Below are 26361 nucleotides of genomic sequence, written 5' to 3'. Positions count from 1 at the left end.
TCCCGCCCCCCCCCCCTTGCTGCAGGCATACCCTTCTCTGCTGAAACAAAAAGTTATTTGCTTTTGAAAAAGTTTAAAGTTCTGTCTTATGCCGTCAGTTGGAGAGGTAGCACTTACATATAATAATTTTTAAAACTGTATATTTTTTGAATAGGCAATTCATCCCCATGATTCAAACTCCATATACATGCGAGAGCACAACAGTGAAATGTTTTCTTCCAGCCAAAAGCAGACTTAACATGAAGTGAAATACGCTTTGATTTCAGGGACCCTTATTTGCATAGGCTTCTTCTAAGGTTCTGTGTCTAATTCTGTATTACTTTTTTCTTTAAATGCTCCTCCCCCCGTCCCCCCGCCCAAATTGTATGAACTTTGGTGTTTCCAAACACTTGGATATGCCCCTGCCACCATCCCTGTCACTTAGCCACCACATTCCCTTCCCAACAGGCAACCAATACCAATGCTTTTTTTGAGTATTTTCCTGGATACACATTTAAGTAAAAGCATATATACCCCTTCGTCCTTTTAAAATAAGTGGTGACATGCTGTACCCGCTGTTCTGCATTCTGCTGTTTGAATTTGCCTTGAAGTAAGTTAATTTCTTCATAATTTGGTTTCCTCATCTTTAAGATGGAAATAATTTTACCTAGCCCAGAGACTTCCATTAGGATTAAATGAGATAAAGTAGAGCACTGAGCCCATCACATGGAACATAGTAAATTATCGATAGATATATTACTCCATTGTTAATATCCTCTATAATAAAAGGCTAATATGCAAATCAACTGAATGGTGGAACAACCGGTCGCTATGATGTGCACTGACCATCAGGGGGCATATGCTCAACACAGGAGCTGCCCCACAGTGGTCAGTGCGCTCCCACAAAGGGAGCGCCACTCAGCCGGAAGCTGGGCTCATGGCTGGTGAGTGCAGCAGCGGTGGCGGGAGCCTCTCCTGCCTCCACAGCAGCGCTAAGGATGTCCGACTGCTGGCTTAGGCCCACTCCCTGCAGAGGGCCTAAGCCAGCAGTCAGACATTCTCCAAGGGCTCCCAGACTGCAAGAGGGTGCAGGCTGGGCTGAAGGACCTCCCCCTCCCCCGAGTGCACAGATGTCATGCACTGGGCCTTTAGTTTAAAATATAATGAACGGGGTGGTCCTGATAAATAATAGCAGATGAATGAAACAAAATAAGAAGCCTTTGCAACTCAAGTCTTTACTATTTCTGTGCAAGGTGGTGTTGTCCATGGGTGGAATACAAACACTAAAAAGAAAATGTTTGTCTTAAGGAGCTTCACATCTAGGGGAGGAAAGCAGACATGAGTCAGAAATGTAACACAAAAGAAGAAATTGCTGTGGGCATTGGTGAGCTGCTTGCTGGCTGGTGTGACAGTGGGTACACGGGGAGCACAGAACACAGAAGGCTAAGTGACCTGAAGGCTAAGGCATCTGAATTGGCCTTTGAAGGATCCGTGAGAATTTGACATCCAGAAATAATAGGGGAGATGGTGGTTGCAAGGATAATTTGATCTGACAGAATCACAAATGTTGAAGAAAATGTGGTTAATTAAATGAAATAATGTTTAAGAGAGAGAGTTATAGATTGGCAGGTTGTTTTCCCAAATAACATGATCTTTGGGGTCCTTTTGACAAGTCTGAGCGAGAAAGGGAGGGCCGGGAGTCCCTAGGTGGGGGTGTTATGTGGATTTTGATTGAATTCGGCATCTCAATCTAACTCTCAACTGTAATTAAAGGGGGGGGGGAGGTATCAACATTAAAAAAACAACAACAGTCCCTCATGAACAAACTCCAAGTCTAAATCTTCAGATAACACTTTATCAATAACACGTTCTAATTACATCTGAGGCTTTGAAAAGATGCCTCTGTATGATAATTGCTGTAAAGCAGATTTTAGTCACAGGGACTGAATTGCACAGAAGAAATAGACAGTTTATTGAAGAGCATAATTTGATTGCAATTGCAGATCTTGACAATGCTTGAACAATGGGCGTCCCAACCCCCCTCCTGCTACCACTCCTATACATCAAGTGTATAAGTAACATTTACATGTGCAAAATGGTCCAGAGGCCATCTAACCACTCCCAAGGCCAGATGGGGCTGGGTGGGGGTGGGAACTGAGTTCCAAGCCACATATTAGATAAAGTGGAGCTTATATCTTGATTCCAGAAATTCAAAAGCCTATGGTTAAGTCAGCTTCTAGACCAGCGGTTCTCAACCTGTGGGTTGCGACCCCTTTGGGGGTCGAATGACCCTTTCATAGGGGTCGCTAAGACCATCGGAAAACACATATATAATTACATATTGTTTTTGTGATGAATCACTATGCTTTAATTATGTTCAATTTGTAACAATGAAAATACATCCTGCATATCAGATATTTACATTACGATTCATAACAGTAGCAACATTACAGTTATGAAGTAGCAACGAAAATAATTTTATGGTTGGGGGTCACCACAACATGAGGAACGGTATTAAAGGGTCGCGGCATTAGGAAGGTTGAGAACCACTGTTCTAGACGAACACAGGGCTCTGAGGAGAACCAGCACCCCAAGGGTCTGTCATCAGATTGAACACACTTCAGCCCTGAGGTCAGAGCCCCCGGAGCTGCCTGCGTATGTAGAGTGGGCTGCTTCTGCCCATCTGGGGCCTCTTCACCTAACTCCTCATCTCAGCCCAGGTTTCCCCCGTCCCCCAATCCATGCCCAGCCAGTGTGTGCTGCTTGTGTGATCAGCAAGTCGTTTAGGGAAAAGCCTTTTAATTAAGAGGAGAGCAACACATTATTAAATCAGATTTATTTATTACCCTGCCATCTGGCCAGAACTCCTCCCAGCCCCCTCCTCCGAGCCCACAGAGGCACAGAAAAGGGACAAAGAGAACGGAAAGAGAGGAGACCTGGGTTTGTCTGAACTTGGAACGGACCCTCCACCCCTTCCTGGAAGCAGGGTGAAGGTTCTGGGCGGACTTCTCGGGATTGTTTCCATACTGTAGAAACGGAGTCTCTGTTTTCTTGCCTATGAAACAGGGACAATACTGCCTACCTCACAGTGAGACGTCTGGCACAGTGGCTGGCGTAGGGGAGGCACTGGGGAAATGTAAGTTAAATCCAAAGCCAGTAAATTAGCTGCTTTGTTATAAGGTGGCTGGTGATGACGGTGGCAGCAATGGGTGGCAGGAGTGAGACAATAGAAAGCTTCCTCCTCCTAAACGGCCACCGGTTATCTTTCTGTTGTGACGCACAGGGCATCCCTCATCCTCTCCCTCACAAATATCAGGGAGCTCAGGAAATCCAGGTCCAACGCTTGCCCGTCCCCACTCCAAACCTGGATGTCAGGTGCCATCCTAAGGAAAAGAGCAGCTGGAGACTTCCGTGTCTGCCTTGGGCATGGTAAGAAGAGGGGCTGAGAGGCACTCAGAGTTCAAAGTGGAACTGAGGGGTGTGTTTCAACCGGAAACAGCTCAGCGAGGCCTACCCTGGAAGACATAATGAAATAGATGCTAGTTCCCAAAAGTACAATCACCACCCATGTGACAGCTGTGAATGAAGACTAATGAAGGGATATTGGAGACTCGGTTACCATTAGCACCATTTCTGTTAGTGACACGATTTTCCACAATAGTGAGCAACTCCTGGTAAAGCATTGAGCAAAATAAAGTATAGTCTTCCCGTAATTTACATAACAGTGCCATTCTTAGTGTATACTTCGTGTAATTAAGAACCATTTAAAAAAGTCCTTCCGTTTACATATATAACCGAATTATATTCTAAAGCTCAACTTATAAGTACGCTTCCAGGCCCCTAATGTCTAGTGGGACATTTTAAAGTTGTGGAGCACAGGGGAAGGCATGCACAGAATTGTCACCCAGATTGCAAAGGACAAAATTGCCCAGGTCCCTGCCTCTGCTGGTCAGGTATGGGATTTCCACCCATCATTGGGACAACCCAAAACGCTCCCCACCTTTCCAGAATGTCCCATAGGGGGTGATCCTGGGCTAGACTAAAATTTAAAATGTGAATCAAACTAAATTAAGTGAAAAATGTGAACCAAATTAAATTAAATGTAAAAAAAAAAATTAAATGACAACCAAGAAATTTAAATGTAAGACCAAACCAAACCAAAATAAAACAAAAAATCCAGCCCTGATACAATCAAGAACTTTTGAACTGGACTTGGGATGCTATGAAAGAATTTTTGTGCATTTTGCTTGGTATATAACAAAAATCATTTTATGTAAAAATACAGACAAACATGCATACAATAGTGCAAAAAAGTAAACCTCAACAGTGACCGTCTGAGTACAATATGTCTATGAGCTTTACAAGAAACACTTCCCGGGTGGCTGCTCAGCTCACAAAGACTCACTATTCTTTGGACACTTCCTCCATACAGTACTCAAGGGGAGCCCTCAGCTGTGGAGTGTGCATCACATACCTTCTGTCCCAGTGGATTTTTCTCGGTCGGTGTGTGTGTGTGTGTGTGTGTGTGTAGGGGGGCACACCTGACACATTCAAGCCCATCAGATGACCTTTCGCAGGGGCTTGGCACTGGAGCTTGGCATGGGAGCCTGGGCTCAGCTGAGTCACATGAAAGCGCTCCCAGGAAGAGCCACGCGCTGCGGGTGCCGGGGTCTCCAGAAGCACCCTGTTCCTGCCCTGCGTGGGGTTCGGCCATTCAGTTCTCTCATGGTTTCTGTAGGACACTGCAGCATCCTTCCCCAAATTTCCATTTCTTTGTGTTCAAACCAGCTAAAGTTGGGTTATTTAAACTAAAGAATCTTAGTAAGATGTTTTCATTCTGGAGACAAATAACATGTCAGGAGAGGATTTAAGATTAAAGATTGGCTATCACAGAGGATGTCCCCTGGAAGTGAGAATTGGAGAATTATTTGGTTCCTCAATGTGGTTATATTTAGATAAATCCTACCAAGGGGAATGCAGCTGAAATTGGCAAATTGTCTGTCTTTGCATATACTGGAAATTATATTTAAACTAGTGACCCGATGCATGAAATTCGTGCAAGGGGCTCGGCCCTTGCAGCTGCAGCAGCTTGCCTGGGCCCTCACAGCCCTGGCTTCGTCCAGAAGGTCACCTGGAAGGACGTCCAGAAGTTCATTCGGCTGTCTGGTCTAATTAGCATATTATGCTTTTTTTAAAAAAATATATATTTTTATTGATTTTTTACAGAGAGGAAGGGAGAGAGATACAGAGTCAGAAACATCAATGAGTGAGAAACATCGATTAGCTGCCTCCTGCACACTCCCCACTGGGGCTGTGCCCGCAACCAAGGTACATGCCCTTGACAGGAATTGAACCTGCGACCCTTGAGTCCACAGGCCGATGCTCTATCCACTGAGCCAAACCAGTTAGGGCTATTACGCTTTTATTATTATAAATACAATAATTGTATTAGCCAGCTTCCAAAAGGGCCCCCAATGATGCTTGCTTATTGACATTCATATTCTTTTTTAAAAAGTATATTTTTATTAATTTCAGAGAGGAAGGGAGAGGGAGAGAGATAGATACATCAATGATGAGAATCATTGATCAGCTGCCTCCTGCATGCTCCTGATTGGGCCTACAACCAGAGCGTGTACCCTGACCAGAAATTGAACCCTGACCTCCTGTTTCACAAGTCAATGATCAACCACTGAGCCACACCGGCAGGTGACATTCAGATTCTTGTTTAGTCCCCTCCCACATAGGGCTGTGTAAGCAATAAAATATTGCCAAATATTGTGTGTGAAATCTGACTTCTAAGGCCCAGTCATAGAAGACATTGAAGTTTTCACCTTCTTCTGTCTTGGGTCAGAAATGGGGGCTAGTCCTAGCCAAGCAGACTAGTCCCTATGTCATGAGGACATTAAAGCAGCCTTTGGAGAGGCCCATCTGGTGAGCAGCTGAGGCCTCCTGCCACCAGCCAGCCCCACCTTCTGTCAGCTGAGTGGCCCATCTTGGAAGTGAATCCTCCAGCTCCACTCAAGCCCTTAGATGGTACAACCCTGGCTGACATCTTGATTGCAATCTCAAGCCTAAACCAGTGAAACTGTGAGATAATAATGTTTGCTGTTGTTTTAAGCCGCTATGTCTTGAGATAATTTGTTACACCCTGATAGATTAATAATCTAAAAAATTCAAACTCCTCACAATGACCTACAAGGCCCAGATGGCCTGCCTTCCTCTCCCAATTACATCTTTGACCCCATTTCCTAGTCTTCACCCTCTCTTTCATTCTGTTGCAGATACACTGGCCACCCTGATTTTTCTGGAATATGCCGGGCACACTCCTGCCTCAGGTACTTTGCATTTGTGGGTTTCTCTGCCTGAATCACCCTTTCCCCAGACATTCAAATCACTTGCTCCCTCACCTCCTTCAAGTCTTGGTTCAAACTTACCTTCTCATTGAAACCTTTCCTGATAACTGTATTTAAAATTAAAATTCTTCACCTCGCTTGACAATTTCATCTCCTTCTGCTTTATTTTTTCTATAACCCTTATCAGTATTTAGCATACGATATATTTTATTTATCTATGGTCTTTATTTTTATATCTACAAGGGCAAAGATTTTTTGTGGGTTTGTTTATTACATCCTTAAGGTCTAAAACAGTGCCTGGCACATGCACACAGGATGCTCTCAACAACTGTTTGTTAAGTGAATGAATAAATGATTTCATCTAGTTAGCTTAAAAACATGAAATCCATTATATGGGTTTCTTGTAGAAAAATTAGAAACTATGATAAGTCTTAAGGATGAAGTAAGAATGACCATCTGGAAATATCAGGTATTTGCTATGTATCTTTCTTGACTGCTTTCACCAATGCCCTTTGAGTTGTAAGGAATGGAAATCTACTCTGGGTGACCTAAACACAGGGCTGTTATCGATAGCCACCGTGGGCTCCAGAGAAACCTACAGAGTATCCTTGGGCCTCAAGAGAACTAAACAGACACCAGACACCAAAACTGCTCTTTCTGGCTCCGTGGGGCCTTCAGATCTCCCTCCCGAGGAACCTCTGGTTCATGTGCTCTAATCTCTCTCTGAAGACCATTCTTTTTGCTCACTCATTCGTTCACACGTGGTCCTCCGGTCTGCCTGGAGTTTCCATGATGTTCCATCCTCATACGCTCAGTCTGCTGTTGTCCCAACTCCAAGCTCCAAGGAGACTTATTGTTCCAGCTTGGGCCAGGCAGACCCATCCAGTGGGCAGGATCACAAGCCTGTTAATTCACTTGGGTCATAAATCGGGTGGTTTAAGCAACAGAAATTCAACATCTCACAGTTCTGGAGGGGAAAGTCCAAGATCACTGTGTCTGTAGGGCTGGTTCTTCTGGTGGCCTGGGGGACTCTTTGGTTTTCTTTGGTTTCTGCTGCATCACCCCAATCTCTGTCTTCATTTCCACATGGCGTTCCTTCTGTGTGTATGTTTGTGTGCAAATTCCTCTTTTTATTGGATTGGGGACCACCTGAATGACCTTATCTTAACTTCATCACCTGCAAAGATCCTATTTCCAAATAATGTCATAATCAAAGGTCAGAGAGTTAGGATTGCAACATCTTTTGGGGTACCACAATTCAACCCATGACCGTCACAGTGAAATAGTCAGTAGATTTGTGCCTGTAAGTGGCTGTGAGTAGTAGGAGCAATTATATTTGTTTGGTACCAACATTTTCTTCTATGTAAATAAATATAACTTTTCTTGCAAAAATGGAATCATTCTGCATAGTTTTCCTTTAACAAAACATTGTGAAATTTTTCTCATGTCAATAGCACATTTTATCTTGTTCTTAATGGCTATGTAGTATTACGAGTATATTATGCAAATATGTTATAATTTATTTAAGCAATGTCTTGTTAGATTTTTCCCTTTTTTGTTATTTTGTACAATACTGTAATGAATTTCTTTTTCTCTAAATCTTTGAGCACATTAATAATTATTTCTTTAGGATATCTTCCTGGAAGCAGAATTAGTGGTTCAAAGAATATGGCATTTTAAAAGCTTTTGATATATATTGTCAAGTTGATTTTCAGGATGTTGTTGAGAATGCCTGTCTCCCAACATCTTTGCCAGTACCCAATAGAGTATTTGTGGTCAGCCAAAGTCAAAGAGATTACAAAATATTTTTGATTTCTATTCTTGGACTATGATTGAATTTTCCCCACATATTTATTAGTCATATGCATTTCTTGTTTGGGGGAATTGTCCATTCATTTGCTTTGCCTAGTTTAGTACTGAACTTATTTTTTCTTATTGATTTGTATCAATTTTCTACCTTAGAGATATTGACCTAGTATATGTTGTAGCTATTTTCCTATGGTTTCATTTGAATTACAATGCTTTGGAAATACAGGCATTTGCACTCTATCAAAAATTTTCTTTGTGTATTTTCCAATACTCTTATGCTTACAGAGTTCATTGAGGGGATAGACAATCATGTCTAGTTCTTATTTTCCCCCCAATGGCTTGTATATTTACATTTCAAATGTTGCTCTAATCACCTCTGGTAGATTAAGTATGGCTGCAAATTCTTCACTACTCTTACATTTGAGAGGTAGAGCCTAATTATTTTCTTCTTGAATCTGGTGTTGGAGAATCGCTTAAACATGGTAGAAATGATATCCTAGGAATTCGGAAGCTGGATTGAGTACTGAGTCTCCATGTAAGAAGTCTGACTTAAGCGACCATGCTGGAGAGGTTATGTGTGAGCATGTGACCATTCCAGCTGAGCACAGAATTCTAGCCATTTGCACCAATGCAAACAGGGTATCATTAGGTAACCTCTGTCAACACTAAATGGAGCAAAATATGAATGGAGCCCTGCCCAAGATCTTGACCCATAAACTCATGATACATAATGAATACCAATGTTGTTTTAAGCCACTAAATTGTAGGGTAGTGTTATGCAGCAATAGATGACCAGAACATCCCGTCTTTCCTAAAGTATTATAACAGAAGCTGAGAGCTACAGGAAAAGGTACTGGAGGTGCAGGAAAATGGAAGAGTCAAGAGCTTCAACAAGAATATTCTCATCGATTAGTAATGACTGATGATATTAAAAGTAGCAAGGTTTACAGTTGACATGTACTTGAAGCAGAAAAAAAAAGGTAAATCAATTCCACTCCTGCACATTTTGAGAAAAAGCTTTTTTAAAATAATTGAAATCCACAGTGCGTTTTTAATGTACCATATAAAGCATGAGCCCCTTGACACGGATTTTTCTCATTTAATCCTCAACAGATTCCTTGGGGTGGGGGGTGGGGGATAGGGGGTAGGGGGTAGCTGCAATGACCAGAGGAGAAGATGAAGGCTTTCAAAGACTCAGTTGTGGCCATGGCCACAGAGCCAGAACTAGGCTTTGAATCCTTGTGTCTGAGCCTGCACACTTGACCACAGGACTTGCCTTCTTTCAGGGTGACGCTCTGATATCACTTGTAGAAAGTTCCCTTTCGCCAGGGAACAGGTCTGGATGCCCTCTCCCCCACCAGCTCTTACCATTTAGATGCCTCTAAGTCTGTTATATCAGAGGACTGAGCCAGACACTCTCCAGCCTCTCTTCCAGATCTTGTTAAGCTGTGGTTCCTAAAATTAAGCCAAGGACCTGGAAACATGGACAGTGGCCATGAAAACAAGTGGTTCCCTCGGAGCCCAGGATTTAGATGCCTTTTCCTACCTGGGATCCTGGGAGGGCCGAGGTAGAGTCATATGGGCAAGAAGGTCCTGAGGGAAGGGATCATGTTTAATTCATCCCTGTGTACGTAGAGCCCAACACAATGCCGGGCCCCTCAGGACGTGTCTGGTGTAGTAAAAGAAAGTGCTTCACATTATAGTGGCCTGAGCTGAGACCCCAGTCCTCTGAAACCCTCAAACCACGTCAGAGAGCTTCCTCGAGTTCTGCCTTACCCATGTCCAGGACAAGTCTGTGAGGTTATTTCACTCTGTCTTATCCTGAGTCACTGCTCTGGCCACTGACCCTCATGCTATTCCTACTAGATATAGCTGCCATGTGATGGTCACTCATTCTACTTTTCTGGTCTCAAGGAGGGGATGGTTCCCTCTGCCGCTACAGCATCACAGAGATAGTCTTTGCATCTTAAGGAGACTTTTCTCTAAGTCTGGGATTAATGAGAGAAATTATGAAAACTCAGAAATATTACAATCTCTTGCTCTGTATCAGGTGCATCCTCCAGATCTGTTTACTTGCTTGGCTGCTGGCTTGCCTAGGTTGGCAAAGGGCAGCCCTCCCTCTGCCCCAGCAGGCATTCACACTAGAGATGCCCCAGGGTTCTTCTTGGCTTTGGGGCACCAACAGGAGTGATATCCTACTCCAGGGAGAACAAACATTTTTTGTTTCCCAATGTACATTCTTCTTCTTATATCCTTATAGCTAACATCCAATTAAATTTGTGCCAGTATGATTGACAATGGGAGTGTCCGTATGCTTCAAGGACAAACCCTCCCCCAATCCCTCCCCGAACCAGTATGTCTGGCTCAGATAAGACAATCACAGAATGGTGGGACATGAATCCATTTCTTCAGTTGAGTTCTTTAGTCCTGTCCACTTTGCTAGTGAATGAATAAATTATCTAGCCCAATTGAGCTACCCACCTTGATTCCAACCAATAAGGCCTATACCAAGCATCTTAACTATTCAGAGAGCTTCCCCTTCATGCCAGAGCCTATAAATTCTTAGCACAAGGCCCAACGCCTCCTTTGGCTGTTGTGTGCTCTGCAAGCCCAGAATCATTAATCACTCTGCTGCCTGGCAGGCTCTTCCTGCCAGCAATGATTCCCTCTGACCCTCCTGTCCATCTCCCTCCCTCACCCCAGCCTCTGACAGAGCAGAGCAAAGGCTCACACCTGTCAGAATGGGGTGGACAGAATCAATCATCAGGGTCATGAATCTCTTTCACTGCCCCTCCCTGCACCCCACCATTTCATCCCTATACTTCTCAAGAGCATGCCAGGATTTTTAATTTCTTTCTGGGATTGGCCAAGGGGAAGTGTTGGCAAGAAATGGGAAAGAATTTAGGGGACAACAGCAACAATAATTGGAGAGCCCTATAGAGCTTAGAAACACTGTGATATCTGGCTGCAGCAAGCACAAGGAAAACTTGTGATGCAGACTTTCTGGGGGTCTGGGGACCCAAAGGTCTGTGACCCACTGAGGGTTCTTGGCTTCATGCGGGAAAAAATTCAAAGACGAGCCAGCATAGAGTTTAAAGCAGGGGTCCTCAAACTATGGCCCACGGGCCACATGCAAATACAAATATTGTATTTGTTCCCGTTTTGTTTTTTTACTTCAAAATAAGATATGTGCAGTATGCATAGGAATTTGTTCATAGTTTTTTTTTAAACTATAGTCCGGCCCTCCAACGGTCTGAAGGACAGTGAACTGGCCCCCTGTTTAAAAAGTTTGAGGACCCCTGGTTTAAAGTGAAAGAGTTTATTAGTGAAGCAGTGGGACAGAGAGTGGCTACTCCACAGGCAGAGCAGCCCGCCCTAGTGGGGTTTACTTCTTCCATTGAGTCTCATTTAGTCAGGGGAAAGACATTCAACAAGGGGGAGGGATATACAGGATTTTTCCAGGAAAGGGGTGGAGACTTTTCTGAAGAGCCCCATTGGCCATGTTGTGTCCTTATATGGGATTTCCCTTTTCCACCAAGGCAGTGTGGGGTGTGTCATTTAGTATGCTAATGTGTTACAATGAGCACTTAATGAGGCTAGGCGGGTTACTCCAAGGTGAACTTAGTCACCATGTTGAATGGAGTGGGTCTTCTGCTGGTTCTAAGTCATAAATTCATTGGGGGTTGGTCTTCCTAGCTCCTTAATAGTTCTTGTAGCCCTTATTGGTTACAGCTGTTTCGCCACATACCCTATCTCACATAGACCCAGATTTCCATACAGAAAAAAATGAAATAGGAGTGCAAAGAAGGCAGACTATGATGTCTTGTTTGTGGGCCTCTTGGCTTTATTTTTGCTAAAGCCTACTGCCTAATTTCTTCAAGGCCCAGATCATATGGGCACAAATGAGTGGACTGATTGGTGCCTTTGTAGGAGGCGAAATTGCAAAGTAGGCCACTCTTGTCTTCTCTCAGCCCCTGGCAGTATTAGCTCTTTGTGCTAAAAGGAGCAGACACAAGGGCCTTCCTTCCATTCCCAGGAAACCTGCTTTAACGGTGACCTGCTGAGAAACGTGCTCCATCCTTTGTCATCTAAAACCTTCACGACTCTAACAACGGGTCAGGTCGGAATTGCAGGCCTGATAAGAAGGGAGGGTGTCCTAGGCAGGTGGGTAGAGAAGATATTTTTAGGCAACCAGAACCTTAGAGAACCCATCAAATCACAGGGGCCCGCCCACTCCACCTGTGTGTCAGCTTTAAATTTGGATTCAATTTTTTGGTGGCACAAAAGATTTCTGTGCCTCTTGCCACTGGGAGAGCCCCTCCTCCCACTCTGCTGTCTCCAGTTATTCCGCCCTCCAGCATCCAGCTGGCTCCGACTCAGCCTGAAGGAGAGCAGGCGGCCAGTCCAGCCTTGTCAGACTGGCCATCTGTCCTAGCCAAGGGTGAGGGTCCCTCCCGCCTGTCCCAGAGCTTCCCAGGGCTGCTGACACAGCTGCTCCAGAAAGAAGATTTTAAAGTGTGTGTTCTCATGGGTGCCACTAATATAAGATCCAAATGCTGGGAAAGTCAGGAAAGTCAGGCCAAATGCCCAATTTCTGCATGGACTGTTTCAGAAAATGGGACCCAGTGTTGGGAAGGGGAAGTGAGGGAGAATGAATAGGGGTAGCATAGTCAAGACATATGGCTTCTGGCCCTGGTTCTGCTACTTCGTAACTGCATGACCTTGGAAGGCATGCCCCTCTCTGGGCCTGTTTCCTCCTCTGTAAAATGAGAAAGTGGGATAGGATGTATCTAAGTTTCCTTTTAACTCTTTCCTTTTATAGATTCCGTATCATCTAATAAGACCAAATATCTGTATGGATATTTGTAGGCAAAATCTATAATGAGTCAGCAGAATTTGAAATTGTGACAACTGTTTATATTTGAGGACCATACTTTCCTTAATTTCATTAATATTTTAGGCAGAAGTATTCTGTTGTATTTGGGAAAGGCGGGCTGGGGGAGATCGGGTGGTGCCTCATTTACTTTATTTGCTGGTATAGTCACAGTCAAAGGATTCACATTAACTTGGGTGGACTGTCATCCAAAGTGCTTTATCTTTTGTCTGTTCTGAGGTGACTTTCTGATGCTGGAGGCTCTATTCCTATTCCACCTGTATCAGTTAGATCCCTTTTTATTGCAAGGGACAGAAAACTCAACTCTAATGGACTAAAGCCAAGCAAAGAAAATGTATTGTCTCATATATCTGAACCATTGTCACTAAAACTCCTTTCTTCTCCCTCCTCTCAGCTCTGCATCCTCTGTATTTTCTCATGTTAGGTAGGATTTCCCTTTGTGATCACAAGAGAACATCCCAAAACTCTCAGTTACATACATTCATGTTGAAGTCTGTCAGTTGGTATAATTTGAGCTGCAAACAACAGAAAATCTGACTTAAGTTAGCTTAACAATAAAGAAACTTTTCACCTCACATAAAAAGAAATCCAAAGACATGGTGAGGTCCAGACTGGTTAATTAAGTGCCTCAACCATGTCATCAAGGACCCAATTTTTTTCTACACCTTCATTTTCAATATCAATTATTTTCTCAGAAAGGCTTCCCTCATGGTGACATTTCATTGTCATATCTCAACATAGCAATGTGCAGGGAAAACTATGTCTTCCTACAACTCTTTCTTCAGAAAAAGGAAATGTTTTCTAGAATCTCATATTTTATGGAACAGAACTGCCTACTCATATTTTATGGAACAGAACTGCCCCACTTGCTCATTCCTCAACTAATCATTGGCAAGTGGAATAAAATTACCATGGTTAGCTTAGACCAGTGGTTTTCAACCAAGAAAGATGTACCATAGGAGCCATTTGACAATATCTAAAGACATTTTTGGCTGTCACAAAAGCAGTGGGCAGTGCTACCGGTATCTAGTGGGCAGAGGACAGGGATGCTACTCAACATTCTAGAGTGCATGGGATAGTCCCTGACAACAAAAAACTATCTGGTCCAAAATGTCAGCAGTGCTGAGGTTGAAAGCCCCTTGCTTAGATAATCACCTAGGATGATTAGTAGAAAGTCAACCATAATGTCTTCTACAATGTCCTACCTGGAACATAGCAATAGTTCTAGTAAGATGTCACTATATTTTATTGGTCTGACTGTATCACATGTTCATCCCTGAACCAATTACTATGTACAAGGGGATGAGAGGTAATGAAGGGTTTAAGCCTAGGTCACATGTTCCACCTCTAAGCCAGGGCTGAGTCAAATCTACCCAAAGACATGAGCTGAGAGTAGGGAAGGAAAGAGTGATATCCCAGAGAAAACTGGGAATGGTAATCAAGATGAGGGGAATCAAGATGCTGGGCAACAAAAACAGCAGATGCCCACCAAGAAACTACAGAGGCAAAAACCTGTGTTTGTGCTTGGACTCAAAATAGCAGCAGCAGCAGCAGTAGGAGGTCAACGGAACTGTCTCTAGGAACACTCTGGGCTGGCGCCTGTGAATTACTCATTCCACATGGTCATTCCTGTGGCTTTAATTACCTCTATCCAAGCAGCACTTTTCACCTAAGGAGATGCTCAGTCAACCTGGCACAGTGAAATCAGAAGGAACAGAGAAAAGGGAGGGAGGGAGGAGGTGTTAGCTAAGAAAGGTCCCGAGAGTGAGCGAGCTGTGGTACAGACAGGTGTGCTGTGTGTGCTCAACCCTAGCTGATTTTGTGCCCTGCAGCTGAGCTCTTAGGACTGCATTGCCCGGCTCTCCTTGTTCTCTGGCTTCTGGTTGGCTTTGGTTAACAGTTGGCATCATCAGGAGATGAAAGGGAAGGAGGAGAGATTCAGATATTTATTCCTCATGATTACTCCTTGCTTTGTCATGATTCTGACAGTGTCTACATCCTACTATGCCCAGCGCTTCTGTTGGGTGGTTCCCCTTCCATGGTGCCACTTTCATTTATTCCATAGTAGAGGCCAGGTGCATGAAATCTGTGCATGGGTGTGGACCCTAGGCCTGGCTGGCGATCGAAGCACAAGCGTGTGGTGTGGAAGGGCAGGTCCCAGCTGATCTCTGGGCCCTGGGCAGCACCTGGGCCCCTGGGCCCCCATGTGCCCCCCTCTGCCTGAGTCATTGGGCTCTCGCCCAGCTCTCTCAGTGCCTGGGAGCTGGGTGGCAGCCCCACCTCCTACCACCACTGCGCGGTGATTGGTGGCGCCATTGGGCCCCACTCATACATGCCTTGGCCTGGCATCACCCGCTCACCTGCTCCACGGCCCCGCTCTAATCAGGGCCCATTGAGGCCGGCAGCACCTCCACTGCCGCCCACTGCCAGCACCATGTCACTGATGCCCGCCATGTTCCACACCACCCCCCTGGTGGTCAGCGCACATCATAGTGCAGTGATGGCGAACCTATGACATGCGTGTCAGAGGTGACACGCGAACTCATTTTTTTGGTTGATTTTTCTTTGTTAAATGGCACTTAAATATATAAAATAAATATCAAAAATATAAGTCTTTGTTTTACTATGGTTGCAAATATCAAAAAATATCTATATGTGACATGGCACCAGAGTTAAGTTAGGGTTTTTCAAAATGCTGACATGCCGAGCTCAAAAGGTTCGCCATCACTTCATAGTAAGTGGTCGAACTCCTGGTCAAACTCCCAGTTGAGGGGACAATTTGCATATTAGACTTTTATTATATAGGATTACTACCTCCTCCTTTTTCTCCTTCAGGCCTAAAGGTGGCATTAACTCCCTGTTGTTACCTTCTTGGGTGACTCAACACTCCCCATTGGTTCACTTAATCTTACTTATACATCTTCATTAGATGGTCTTGTGACTAGTGTATATAGTATCTTCATTAGAAAGCCTCTGAATGTGTTGTCTGGTCTCCCCAAGAATCCTGATGGATACAGCAGGCAGGTAGAAGAGGGTGCCATAAGATTTAAGCAGCCTAGATTGCTGAGCCTCTTCATGAAGGCAGCTGTTCTTCAGTCAAACTTATTGTGTTAAGAAATAGAAAATATGGCCTTAGCTGGTTTGGCTCAACAGACAGAGCGTCAGCCTGTAGACCAGCGGTTCTCAACCTGTGGGTCACGACCCCTTTGGCGGTAGAAGGACCCTTTCAGAGGGGTCGCCTAAGACTATCCTGCATATCAGATATTGACATTATAATTCATGACAGTAGCAACATTACAGTTATGAAGTAGCAACGAAAATAATTTTATGGTTGGGCCACAACATGAGGAACTGTATTTAAAGGGCCAGAAGGTTGAGAACCACTTCAGTGTAGACCAAAATGTTCTGGGTTCAATTCTGGTCAAGGCCACATACCTTGGTTGTAGGCTTCTCCCTGGCCTGGGCTCTGGTCAGGGCTCATGCAGTCTCACATCGATGCTGTCTTTCCCTTTCTCTTCCACTCTCCCTAAAAATCAGTAGAAAAATATCCTCTGGTGAGGATTAACAACAACAGGAAGAAAGAAAGAAAGAAAGAAAGAAAGAAAGAAAGAAAGAAAGAAAGAAAGAAAGGAGGGAGGGAGGGAGGGAGGGAGGGAGGGAGGAAGGAAAGGAAGGAAGGAAGGAAGGAAGGAAGGAAGGAAGGAAGGAAGGAAGGAAGGAAGGGAGGAAGGGAGGAAGGGAAAGAAAGAAAGAAAGAAAGAAAGAAAGAAAGAAAGAAAGAAAGAAAGAAAGAAAGAAAGAAAGGAAGAAAATATGGTGCTGCTCATTACCTAATCTATCCTGACTGAAATAGTGGAGGAGCTGGGATCAAAACCAAATGTTTTTGGACCAAAAGTCATTGTCCTTAGGCACTAAGCAATAGCAATAGTGCTTCTCCCTGGCTTACTATCCAAGAATATTTCTTGGATAGAGTTATGGCATTGAAATGGTCAGATAAAGGGGACCTAAGGAAGAAAAGTGATGTTCATGAGGACTCTTACTAGAGGAATAAAAGATTTAGGAAAGAGATTAGCAAAAAAAAATTATACCTATCTTTCCTTTGCTCATTGTATCAATAAACAAAGAAAATAAAAAAGAGGATTCCTTAGAAAACTTTATAGTGAGGTCCTTCAGGATTTTTGCTTCTGGGAATTAATTGTAGCTGTTCCTTATTGAAAACAATTTTGCAACCCATCTCCAGGGAAGCATGAGTGGGAATACTCTGCCTTTAAAGGAAAGCTCCATACAGCCCTCCCGTCTGCAAGCAGGCAGGGTCTTCATTTGGGTCACTGTCTCCCTGTGTGGCTTCTCTCTTTCATGGTTCAATAAAAACCATTTATAGGTTTAAGACCATTTATTAATCTTAACCATCTTCTCCTTTCAGCCTTCTGTCACCCATCACTCCCAAATCCCAAGGATCGACAGGCCATGTCTCTGTACCTAAGATTGGAAAAAGCCAGGTAATGAGGCCAGTGTCCCCAAATCTAAAGGCACTTTGTGTAATAAATCACAGTCCCTCAAGGTTACTAGGAAACCTGAGTTTAAAAGGATTACATTGGAGACCAAGGTGCTAAAGTGACCTCATTTTCTTGACTGAAGGAGAAAATATTTTCTAATAAAAAAAGATTGACAAAGTAGGTGGCCCTTATTGCTCACATATTCATATACCTATGGATGAGAACACAGCGCCCGCTCTTACCCATATTCCCAAGCATGTGCACATGGGTCCCCACACTGGGAACAGCAATGAGAGGATCTGCTAATTAGCATCATGTTTACACATTTATTGTCAACTATAATTACTTGTTTATTAGAACAGTCTTTCCTGTTTATTGCAGTCATTATGGTCTGTCAGTAAGAGATAACATTCTTGAATTTCACGAATATGTGTGAATTGCACAAATCTTGCAGCCTTAGCCAGAACCAACTCTCAATGAAAACGTTTAGAGAAGATAATCCTCAAGAAAGCATGGGATTTTATTTTGGTTAACAAGTAGTTATCCTGCCCAACAGAACTGCAAACAATCTCTTACCCAAGGAATTGGCCTTAGCTCCCACTAGTCCATGTTTCTCTTCCACAGTGTTAATGCCAGGCACTGTGCTAGGCAATTACTTGGTATGTGAGTTCTCAGTCCATTTTCACCACAACCTTCCAAGGGTCCCATCTTCTAGGTAAGGACACTAAGGCTCAGAGAGGTCAGGTGACTTGTATTAAGGGACATGCCTGGGATGCATACCCAGGCCTTTCTTACACAGCCCTGCTTTGTTCATTCTGCACAAACACACTCACACACCCCACTCACATGCCATTCCCCACATGAGTGCATTGGAATGCTGGCTGGACTAGTTTTTCTGGGCATACACCTGCAGGGGTGTCCATAAAGGGGATCTTCTGGAAGACAGGACCAGGAGCAGGAGGTGGAGGCTCAAGGTCATAAAAAGAGAGCAGAGGTAATAACAGCATGATAGGCAGGGCCACCGGTGATGGGAAGAGGTCATGTTTGCTGAGGAAGTTGAAAAGCTCAATGCCTACCTAGCTGGGGGTGTGGAAAACCAAAATTTATTTGTCTGGCTGTTGTGGATGGGGTTAGGCAAACAGAGCATTAAAAATCATTAGTTAGGTCCCTGATTATATTTAATCTTTTTTGCTTTTGCAGATGGTTGATGAGGGTGAGGGGCCAAGTCTGTGGCACATAAATGATCCCCAAGAAGGAGTAGGGGGTCGCGACCACCATAATGGGAATAGCCAACTGTGACTGAGTGGACTACATGCCAGACGCCATGTGAAAGGCTGTCCACAATTTTCTCATTTAGTCTTTGTGTCACTCTCTGAGGTTGGTTCTATTTTGTTTGCAGGAAACAAGCGCAGAGAGGTTAAGTGAAGTGGCCAGGTTCACACAACCATGAGCCATCCAATCAGGACTCCGTGTCCCACCCTATCTGCTGTAACAGACCCTGCGACACACCCACATACTAAGTACCTTTTACTATATGGACTCTGGTCAATGAGAATGCATCCTGGATTTCAAGAGGCAACTTTGTGTTTTCTTACATTTTTATATTGAAGTATTTGGTACTTACTTACACAGAGCAAAGTGCACAAATCTTAAGTGGGTAGGTAGCTTAATGGGTTTTCACACAATTATATATTCATGTAATGGCTCTCTATAGCCATAACTATATGAATCTGAAAAGGTAGAAATGATAAACACTGCAGAAAATGTAGGTACAATTTTTTTTTAAAATCTCCAAGTAATATTACTTGGAGCATGTGATCCAGCATGCACATGGATGGTGTTATAGCCATCTATTTATAATTCATAGATCTCAAGTCTTCCCCACTTTAGGGGGTTGTAAATTCAGATGCTCGGGGTATATGAGGTACAAGATGGCATAAACCAGGATGCTATGGGGCTTTCGTTGTGTTTATATCCATTTCGCTTCACATCTCAGGCACAGGTAAACTTTTGTGCTTCCCACACAGGGAAACCCTGACATATCTTGTGAATTTCCCAAGGGAAGGAGGATACATAAGTTCAAGATTTTATTATTGCTATGTATGTATCTAAAAATCAATATTTCTATCTGTCTAGCTATCAACCTACATGTTCACATTGGGTAGCCATTTCAAACAGGCTCTTTTTAAAGCCACATTGTATTAAGTGGGCTCTCTGTTAAAATGGGTTATGTGTGCATGGCTAAAGTTTGCAGGATGTATCAGCACACATGTGAACTGGAGGAGTTTGTGGTACAAATACAGATTACATTTCTATTTCGGATGATGTATGTATGTGTACACATGCATTGTAGACAGGTAGAATTCTGTGATTGGTCATATGTCACTGGGACAAGATGATATGTTACCAAAGAGGGAGAGCTTTTTCCCTGTAATGGACAAAAGCTCTCATGCTCTGTGGCCAGATTGGGATGGACACATCAGAGGCACAGCCAGAGGAGCCTGGGGAATCTTCGGCTGAGACCACCTCCCTCTTTGTCCCAGCCTCACTCTGCGCAGGCAACTGCCCTCTCAGCACACTGGAAAAGCCGATTCTGTCTTTCATGTCCACTGCTTTATTTTAGGCTTTTTGAATATTTAATAATACCATTTGTCTTCCCAGAAAAAGAGCTCGGAGAAGCCTGCGCAGTTATTGGTACAGGAGATGAGCAGCAGGGCTGTAGCTGACATGGGGCAGGCTGGCCAGCCATTCCCTCCAGGAGCATCCCAAACTGCAAACTCCTACAGAGGACTCTGGACTGAGGCTGTGCCAGGGAGAGGAGGCCACACAGGTGGCTTCAGGCACCAGTCAGCGGCCTTAGAGAGGAAGAGGAAGTGCTGAGCGGGTATCAAGTGACCAGAACATGAAGTGAGAAGGAAACCAGAGACTTATTTTCTACCCACATATGCAGGTTTGGCTCAAATTCAGGTGAGTGCTGTGTATTTCACAGACTGGAGAAGTTAGAATGATCCACACTGCTCTTCTGATCCCAAGCAGACATTTTATAGACTGGGAAATGGAGGCCCAGATTGTAGCCAGTCCCTGAAGTCACACAGCTGATTTGGGGCCAAGCTGTTTCTATAACCCAAGACTCTGTTTCTTGGAATGGTTAAGTTATGCTGCAGTAATAAATAGCTCCACATTTCCTGTTTCTTAACACGATAAAACACAATAAAAGTTTATTTTGCCCTTTCTCACCACCTTGTTCTGCCAGTCCACCCACCTGCTAGTGGGTTATTCCCTAACACGTTACCCTGTTTAGTTTCTCAATAGCACTTATCACCACATGGAATTAACTTACTTGTTTGTCCACTTATCTGTTTTCTACACGAGGATCTGAACTTTGTGAGAGCAAAACCTTCATCTGATGCCTCCCCGTCACCAGGAATGTTCCTGACTCCAGTGGTGAACACATACGAATACCTTCTCTGCACCTTTTCCATGTCACTATCTTGACTCTTTTGGACACTAGTTTGGAACTTGCTTTTTACTCACTCATGTCTGGAGAAGAAGATCAAGTCCTAGCAGGGGTGTGGCCAGCCCTGCTTCTGTGCTGCCTGATAACAGGAGGGTAGGATCCTAGCTTAGAAATTCATCTGAGCCAGTGTTCTCCACTGTGGAGCTCAAGTGCCACCAATTTCTGTTTCAGAATCGCCCAAGGAACTAGACAAAACAAAACAACACACCAGTCCCATTCTAGACAAATAAGTCAGAATCTATAGAGGTAAGAACCCACCCAGGAATCTTTTAATAAGCACCATGGCAACAGGCTTAAAAGAAGCTCTCCCAGGTCTAAGCTCAGCCCACCAATTACACACACCAAAATACTCATTTTTCCTAGTGAGCACTCACATTACACTTGCATTGTCTTGTGAATGATCAAATTCTGTTTGAGGTCCGAGTAGAGTACCTTGAGGTGCAGAGAGCATGGGCACAGTGGCTGATGTAACCTGATCTCTGAAGGAACATCCCATCCCTTTTGCTGTATTATTTTCATTAGAAACAGGTCACTAGGTCCAGCCTACACTCAAACGGAGGGACTTACACAGGGCATGAATACCAGGAGGTGGGGATCATTGAGAGCTCTTTTAGAAGCTGCCTGCTACACCTTAACCTGAATTTTGAACTATCTTTTCACATGGGACACAGTATGTCAGACAGATAATAACTGTATGAGGTACTGTATCTGGTACCTGAAATTTTAATTTAAAATTCAGTGTTGCATCCTAAGAACAGCATAGACTTTAGGTTGAGAGAAGCTTCAATGAGAATCTCAACTTTGGTATTCACCAACTATATCACTTTAGACTTAGTTTCTCTGAGCTTGTTATATTTTTATCCAAAAATAATGTGGAAAATACCTACCACCTAAGTAGTTTTGAGGACCAAAAAATCACTTGCTTGAGGCACATGTAAAAATGCAGATTTCACGGTTGCTCCCCAAGAAAGCCTTATCCAGTAAACGTGGGGTGACTCCTTAAGAATTTTTAGTTTTAATAAGTGCCCAAGTGTTTCTAAGTACACATGAATAAGGTGTGTGGCTCAGTACATGGTAGCTATTAATAATTTGCATGAGAACAGTAATTCTGCAATTATCTATTATTTTTGTTGTTAATCCTCACCCGAGGATATTTTTCCATTGATCTTTAGAGAGAGTGGGAGGGAGGGGGAGAGACACAGGGAGAGAAACATCAATGTGAGAGAGACACATCCACTGGTTGCCTCCCACACTTACCCTGACTTGGGCCAGGGATTGAGCCTGCAACCGAGGTATGTGCTCTTGAATGGAATCAAACCCATGACCCTTCAGTCTGCAGGCCAATGTTCCATCCACTGAGTCAAGCCGGCTAGGGCTCTGTAATTATTTTTTAAAGAACTTTATGTTTGAAGAGAGTCAACTGCAATAGAATGGAGAGCAAAGCAAACTGTATTGAGGACTAGAAGATGTTCTAGCCTTTGTCTGACACTTTGCTGTAGGATCTTAGGTACAGAACTACCTAATCTTCCTGGCTCACTTTTCCCCCAGCCCCTGTAAAACGCCTGCTAGCCTGAATACTGTCTGTCTGGTAAAGAAGAAGCAATAGCTGCTAGCATGGAATCCTTTTAGGGCTCCCCTGGTTGGGGAAACCAGTGCAATGGCCTCCATAATAATTCTTTTCAAAACTTTGTGTCTCTTTTTTTCCTGCAGACTATTCCTTGGTGGCTCTCATTCCTCTGCTGCTCTAATTCACATGACCCCAGCATCTCCGCATGTAATGAAATATATCTGAAAACAACCTCATTTAAAAGAATAAATCTATTAAGGAGCTGAGAACTTTCTGGCATGAAATGAAAAATATTGATTGCTTTTCACCTGTTAGCAGTAAAATCCCATCCAGTTAATTAACCTGCTCAGAGATAAAGTTTATTTCTGCCCTTTACCTTCAGCTCCAAATCTTTAAACCCATTAATACAAGTACCTGGTCAATGAATAAATCTCCCAGAGTGGTGTTCGGGGTCTTCTGTGATCTGGCTCCAGCTTAACTTTCTGACTTCACTTCCAGCTACTTACCTTCAAGTACCTTCCACTCTAGTTGAATGGAAGAGCTAATGTATCCAGCATTCCCACTCCCACAAATACCCTTCCCTCCTCTGAATTCTACATATTTTAACTCAGTTCAGATGTTACTTATTGAAAAGGGCTTTCCTAGAGCTCTGGCATCTTAACTTTCCCCCTTCTCTCCTAACTGCTGCCCAGTTGTAAGCATTAATTACCACCTTATTCTAACACGCCCACAACTTTGAATACCTTTGTAGCATTTATTATTTTATACCTTCTATTATGCTTATGTAAACATTTATAGTACTAGACCTTTGAGGATGCAATTCCAATTTATTTTTGTGTCCCCCACATCTCCCAACACAATGCCTTGCCTATGATTAGTGTTCAGTAAATATTTTTTGAATGCTTAAATGGAGACTCATTGATTTAACATTTTCTTTATTGTGGCTTTTACTCTTGGGGCTCACAACCGCTATTTCATCAGCAGCACAAGGAGGCTCTAACTCAGTGAAGTGCTTTTCAGGATTTACATTATATTTAAAACAGAACTCTCAAGCCCAGTGGTTCTCAACCTTGGTTGCACATTAGAATCACCTGGGAATCTTTTTAAAATCCTGATTTCTGGGCCTCATCCTCCGGAAATTCTGTTTCTTTGTTATGGGGTGGGGCCACAACATTAATAACAAAGAAACAGAATTTCCGGAGGATGAGGCCCAGAAATCAGGATTTTAAAAAGATTCCCAGGTGACTCTAATGTGCAACCAAGGTTGAGAACCACTGCTCAAGCCTTTCAATCTTTCTGAAGACAGTGCTGTGGTTGCTTCCCATCCTTAGCAGCTTTCTGTTTCTAGAAATCCTGATTTCAGTGGGAGGCGCGGGGAAGAGTCTTCCTGTGGATATTGCCCCTTTCTATGACTCTGAATACAGACTTCGTATGGCTTTTCTATCTCCTGTCCCAGTTTACTTGCATGCCACACTTGGAGCCAGCATTTACCAGCACAAAAACAGATAGTTGATTTTAGGTAAAACAGACATTCCATCAAGTATGAGAGCCCTCACATGTATGTGTCTAACTTGAAGGGGAGAAATATGGTAGCTTCACTAAACAAAAAGGACATTCACTCATTCATTCAATCAGTATTCATCTTCTTAGTTACCCACCAGACTCTAGGTGCTATATGATGTGCTGATGATACAAATACAAATACTGGTTCCTGCCTTTGAGGAGCTCTGACTCTTGTAAAGGGAGATGAATGTATGATGAGACCATTATTATGCAGTGTGATTTGCACAATGACAGAGGCAGGCACAGGGTGATGTGGAGCCCAGAGAATTTGCTTTGAGAACAGACAGATTTTTTTAAACAAAGAAATACATTTTACAACACAGTGGTCATGTGCTGATATCAATAATATACACATTATTTTGTACTTATTAATAGCATCAGCATCATCTTCAAATCCCTCACTCTGGGCCAGGTCTCCACTGCCTTGGTGGGTACTGAAGCATGATTCAAACAAGCAGCCACACAGGCTTAACCAAGACCTAGACTTAGATCCTTGCTCCTCAGAGCTTGTAAGAATGAATCATTCAAGGAGATGGCAGCAAAGGGGGTAATTTTCTCTTGATTCATAGGGCTGAACTTCATGCCAATGATATTTTGGTGCAGAGATTTTGAATGCTATTCTGTCTATGGCTCCACCATTTCTAAAGACATTGCTACAGCTGTGTGGATGACTCATTGGGATAGCTTGTGCAAGCCTATGGCCCTGGAGCTGTGTGTGTGTGTGTGTGTGTGTGTGTGTGTGTGTGTGTGAGAGAGAGAGAGAGAGAGAGAGAGAGAGAGAGAGAGAGACCTCTAAGGAGAGGCAAGAAAGCAATGCTGCAAACATTGAGCATTTGTATAGACCACTTTAAGTTTTCTTTTTCTTGCTCTTCACATTTGGGGACTAATTTTCTACTTTTCTGCTCACTAAGAACTTTTTGAGGAGAATGGAGTAGGGTGACATGAGTCAGATAAAGAATAAGAAAAGAAATTTCAAATCCATTTCAAATTACCTTTTGTCAGTGGCTCAGCGAGAGGCTGGAGACGTCGGTTAAGATGAGGCTGTCACATTACTTTAGGTTCCTATGCTCCACAATTGAAAGGTCTATGGCTTGGAGTGATGCATGATGACTCTGGTGACAGCGGTGGTGGTCATAATCCATTCAGCAAATATGTATTGAGCACCTACTACATGCCACCACTGACCTAGACACATGGCATCGAAATGGACTCCCCTTCATAAACCTCTGCCATTGGGGCTTAAATTCCAGAAGAAACTGGCAAAATGGTGCTAGCATTCCCCTTCTTGTTTGAACTATTTCCTTCTCATAAGTTCCTAGTCATGAATGGCTTGTTCTCCATTAAGTGCCAGTATCGGCTCGAGAATCATAAAACTTTATCTCTTCCAAAGCTTGAAGATTGTTATCTGCTTAAAATGTTTATGTGAGCAGAGAAATGGACTCCGGTTCAGATGTAGAAGTCTGTGTATGTGCACTGAGGGGTGGGTGGGGGGCGGTGATAGTGTACAGTGGGAAGAAATTCTACTGCCCTACTCTCCACTGATACTTTCCAGCTGGGGGGAAATACATGTTCATACCCGAATTGCTCCCCTCCAGCCCACTTGCCTTTCCCCCGCTGCCTCCACTTTGCTCCCTCCTCGCTTCCTTTTTAAATCCCTCCCTCTCCTCCTTCCTTCCCTTTCCTTTGGTCCCTCCCCACCCCCTTCCCTCGCTCAGTTCGTCTCCTCTCTGGCTCCCTTTCTCTCTAGCCTTTCCCCTCTCATCCTCTTCCCTCCTCCATCCCTCCGCGTCTGCGCCAGGCCCCCACCTGCAGGGGCGCGGGGCCTGGGTGGGAGCTGTCCACTCGCCCCGGGTGCTGAATGCAGCAGCGGCGGCCGCGGCGGCGGCAGAGAGAACTGGGAGGTTTCTTCGCTCCAAGAACACGGTTTCCCGTCCTCAGACAGTCAGCTCACAGCCCACGCCACCTCTCCTCCAGCACCACCCCTTTGGGACCTGAGCCAAGGGGGCAGCGGTCAAGGCGGCGGGTGCTGAGCAACGGCGCAAGACGAGACAACACCTGGCAGCAGCCTGGAATCTGATTTGCTTCCTCTCCCCTTTCAGAGGAGATATATTTATACACGGTTTTGGGGAGTCGCGAGAACCGAGCCGGGCCAAGTGCGGACTACATCCCACCTGGGCCACACT

At 43.9% G+C, this 26361-nt stretch overlaps 1 long non-coding RNA gene across 1 annotated transcript; it reads right to left on the bottom strand.

Annotated features, from left to right (window-relative positions):
• Positions 1-2809: 2809 nt before the first annotated feature.
• LOC308522349 lies at positions 2810-25485 on the bottom strand. The gene is made up of 4 exons (XR_013996234.1): positions 25171-25485; positions 16471-16561; positions 3344-3494; positions 2810-3034 (listed from the first exon to the last, which is right to left on the bottom strand). It is a non-coding gene; the product is annotated as an uncharacterized lncRNA (long non-coding RNA).
• Positions 25486-26361: the final 876 nt, after the last annotated feature.

This window comes from Myotis nattereri (genome assembly GCF_964212035.1).
Source record: "Myotis nattereri genome assembly, chromosome: 7".
Classification (NCBI taxonomy): Eukaryota; Metazoa; Chordata; class Mammalia; order Chiroptera; family Vespertilionidae; genus Myotis; species Myotis nattereri.
The sequence above is the reverse complement of the archived record's forward strand: the minus strand, read 5'-3'. Positions and strand labels throughout refer to the sequence as shown.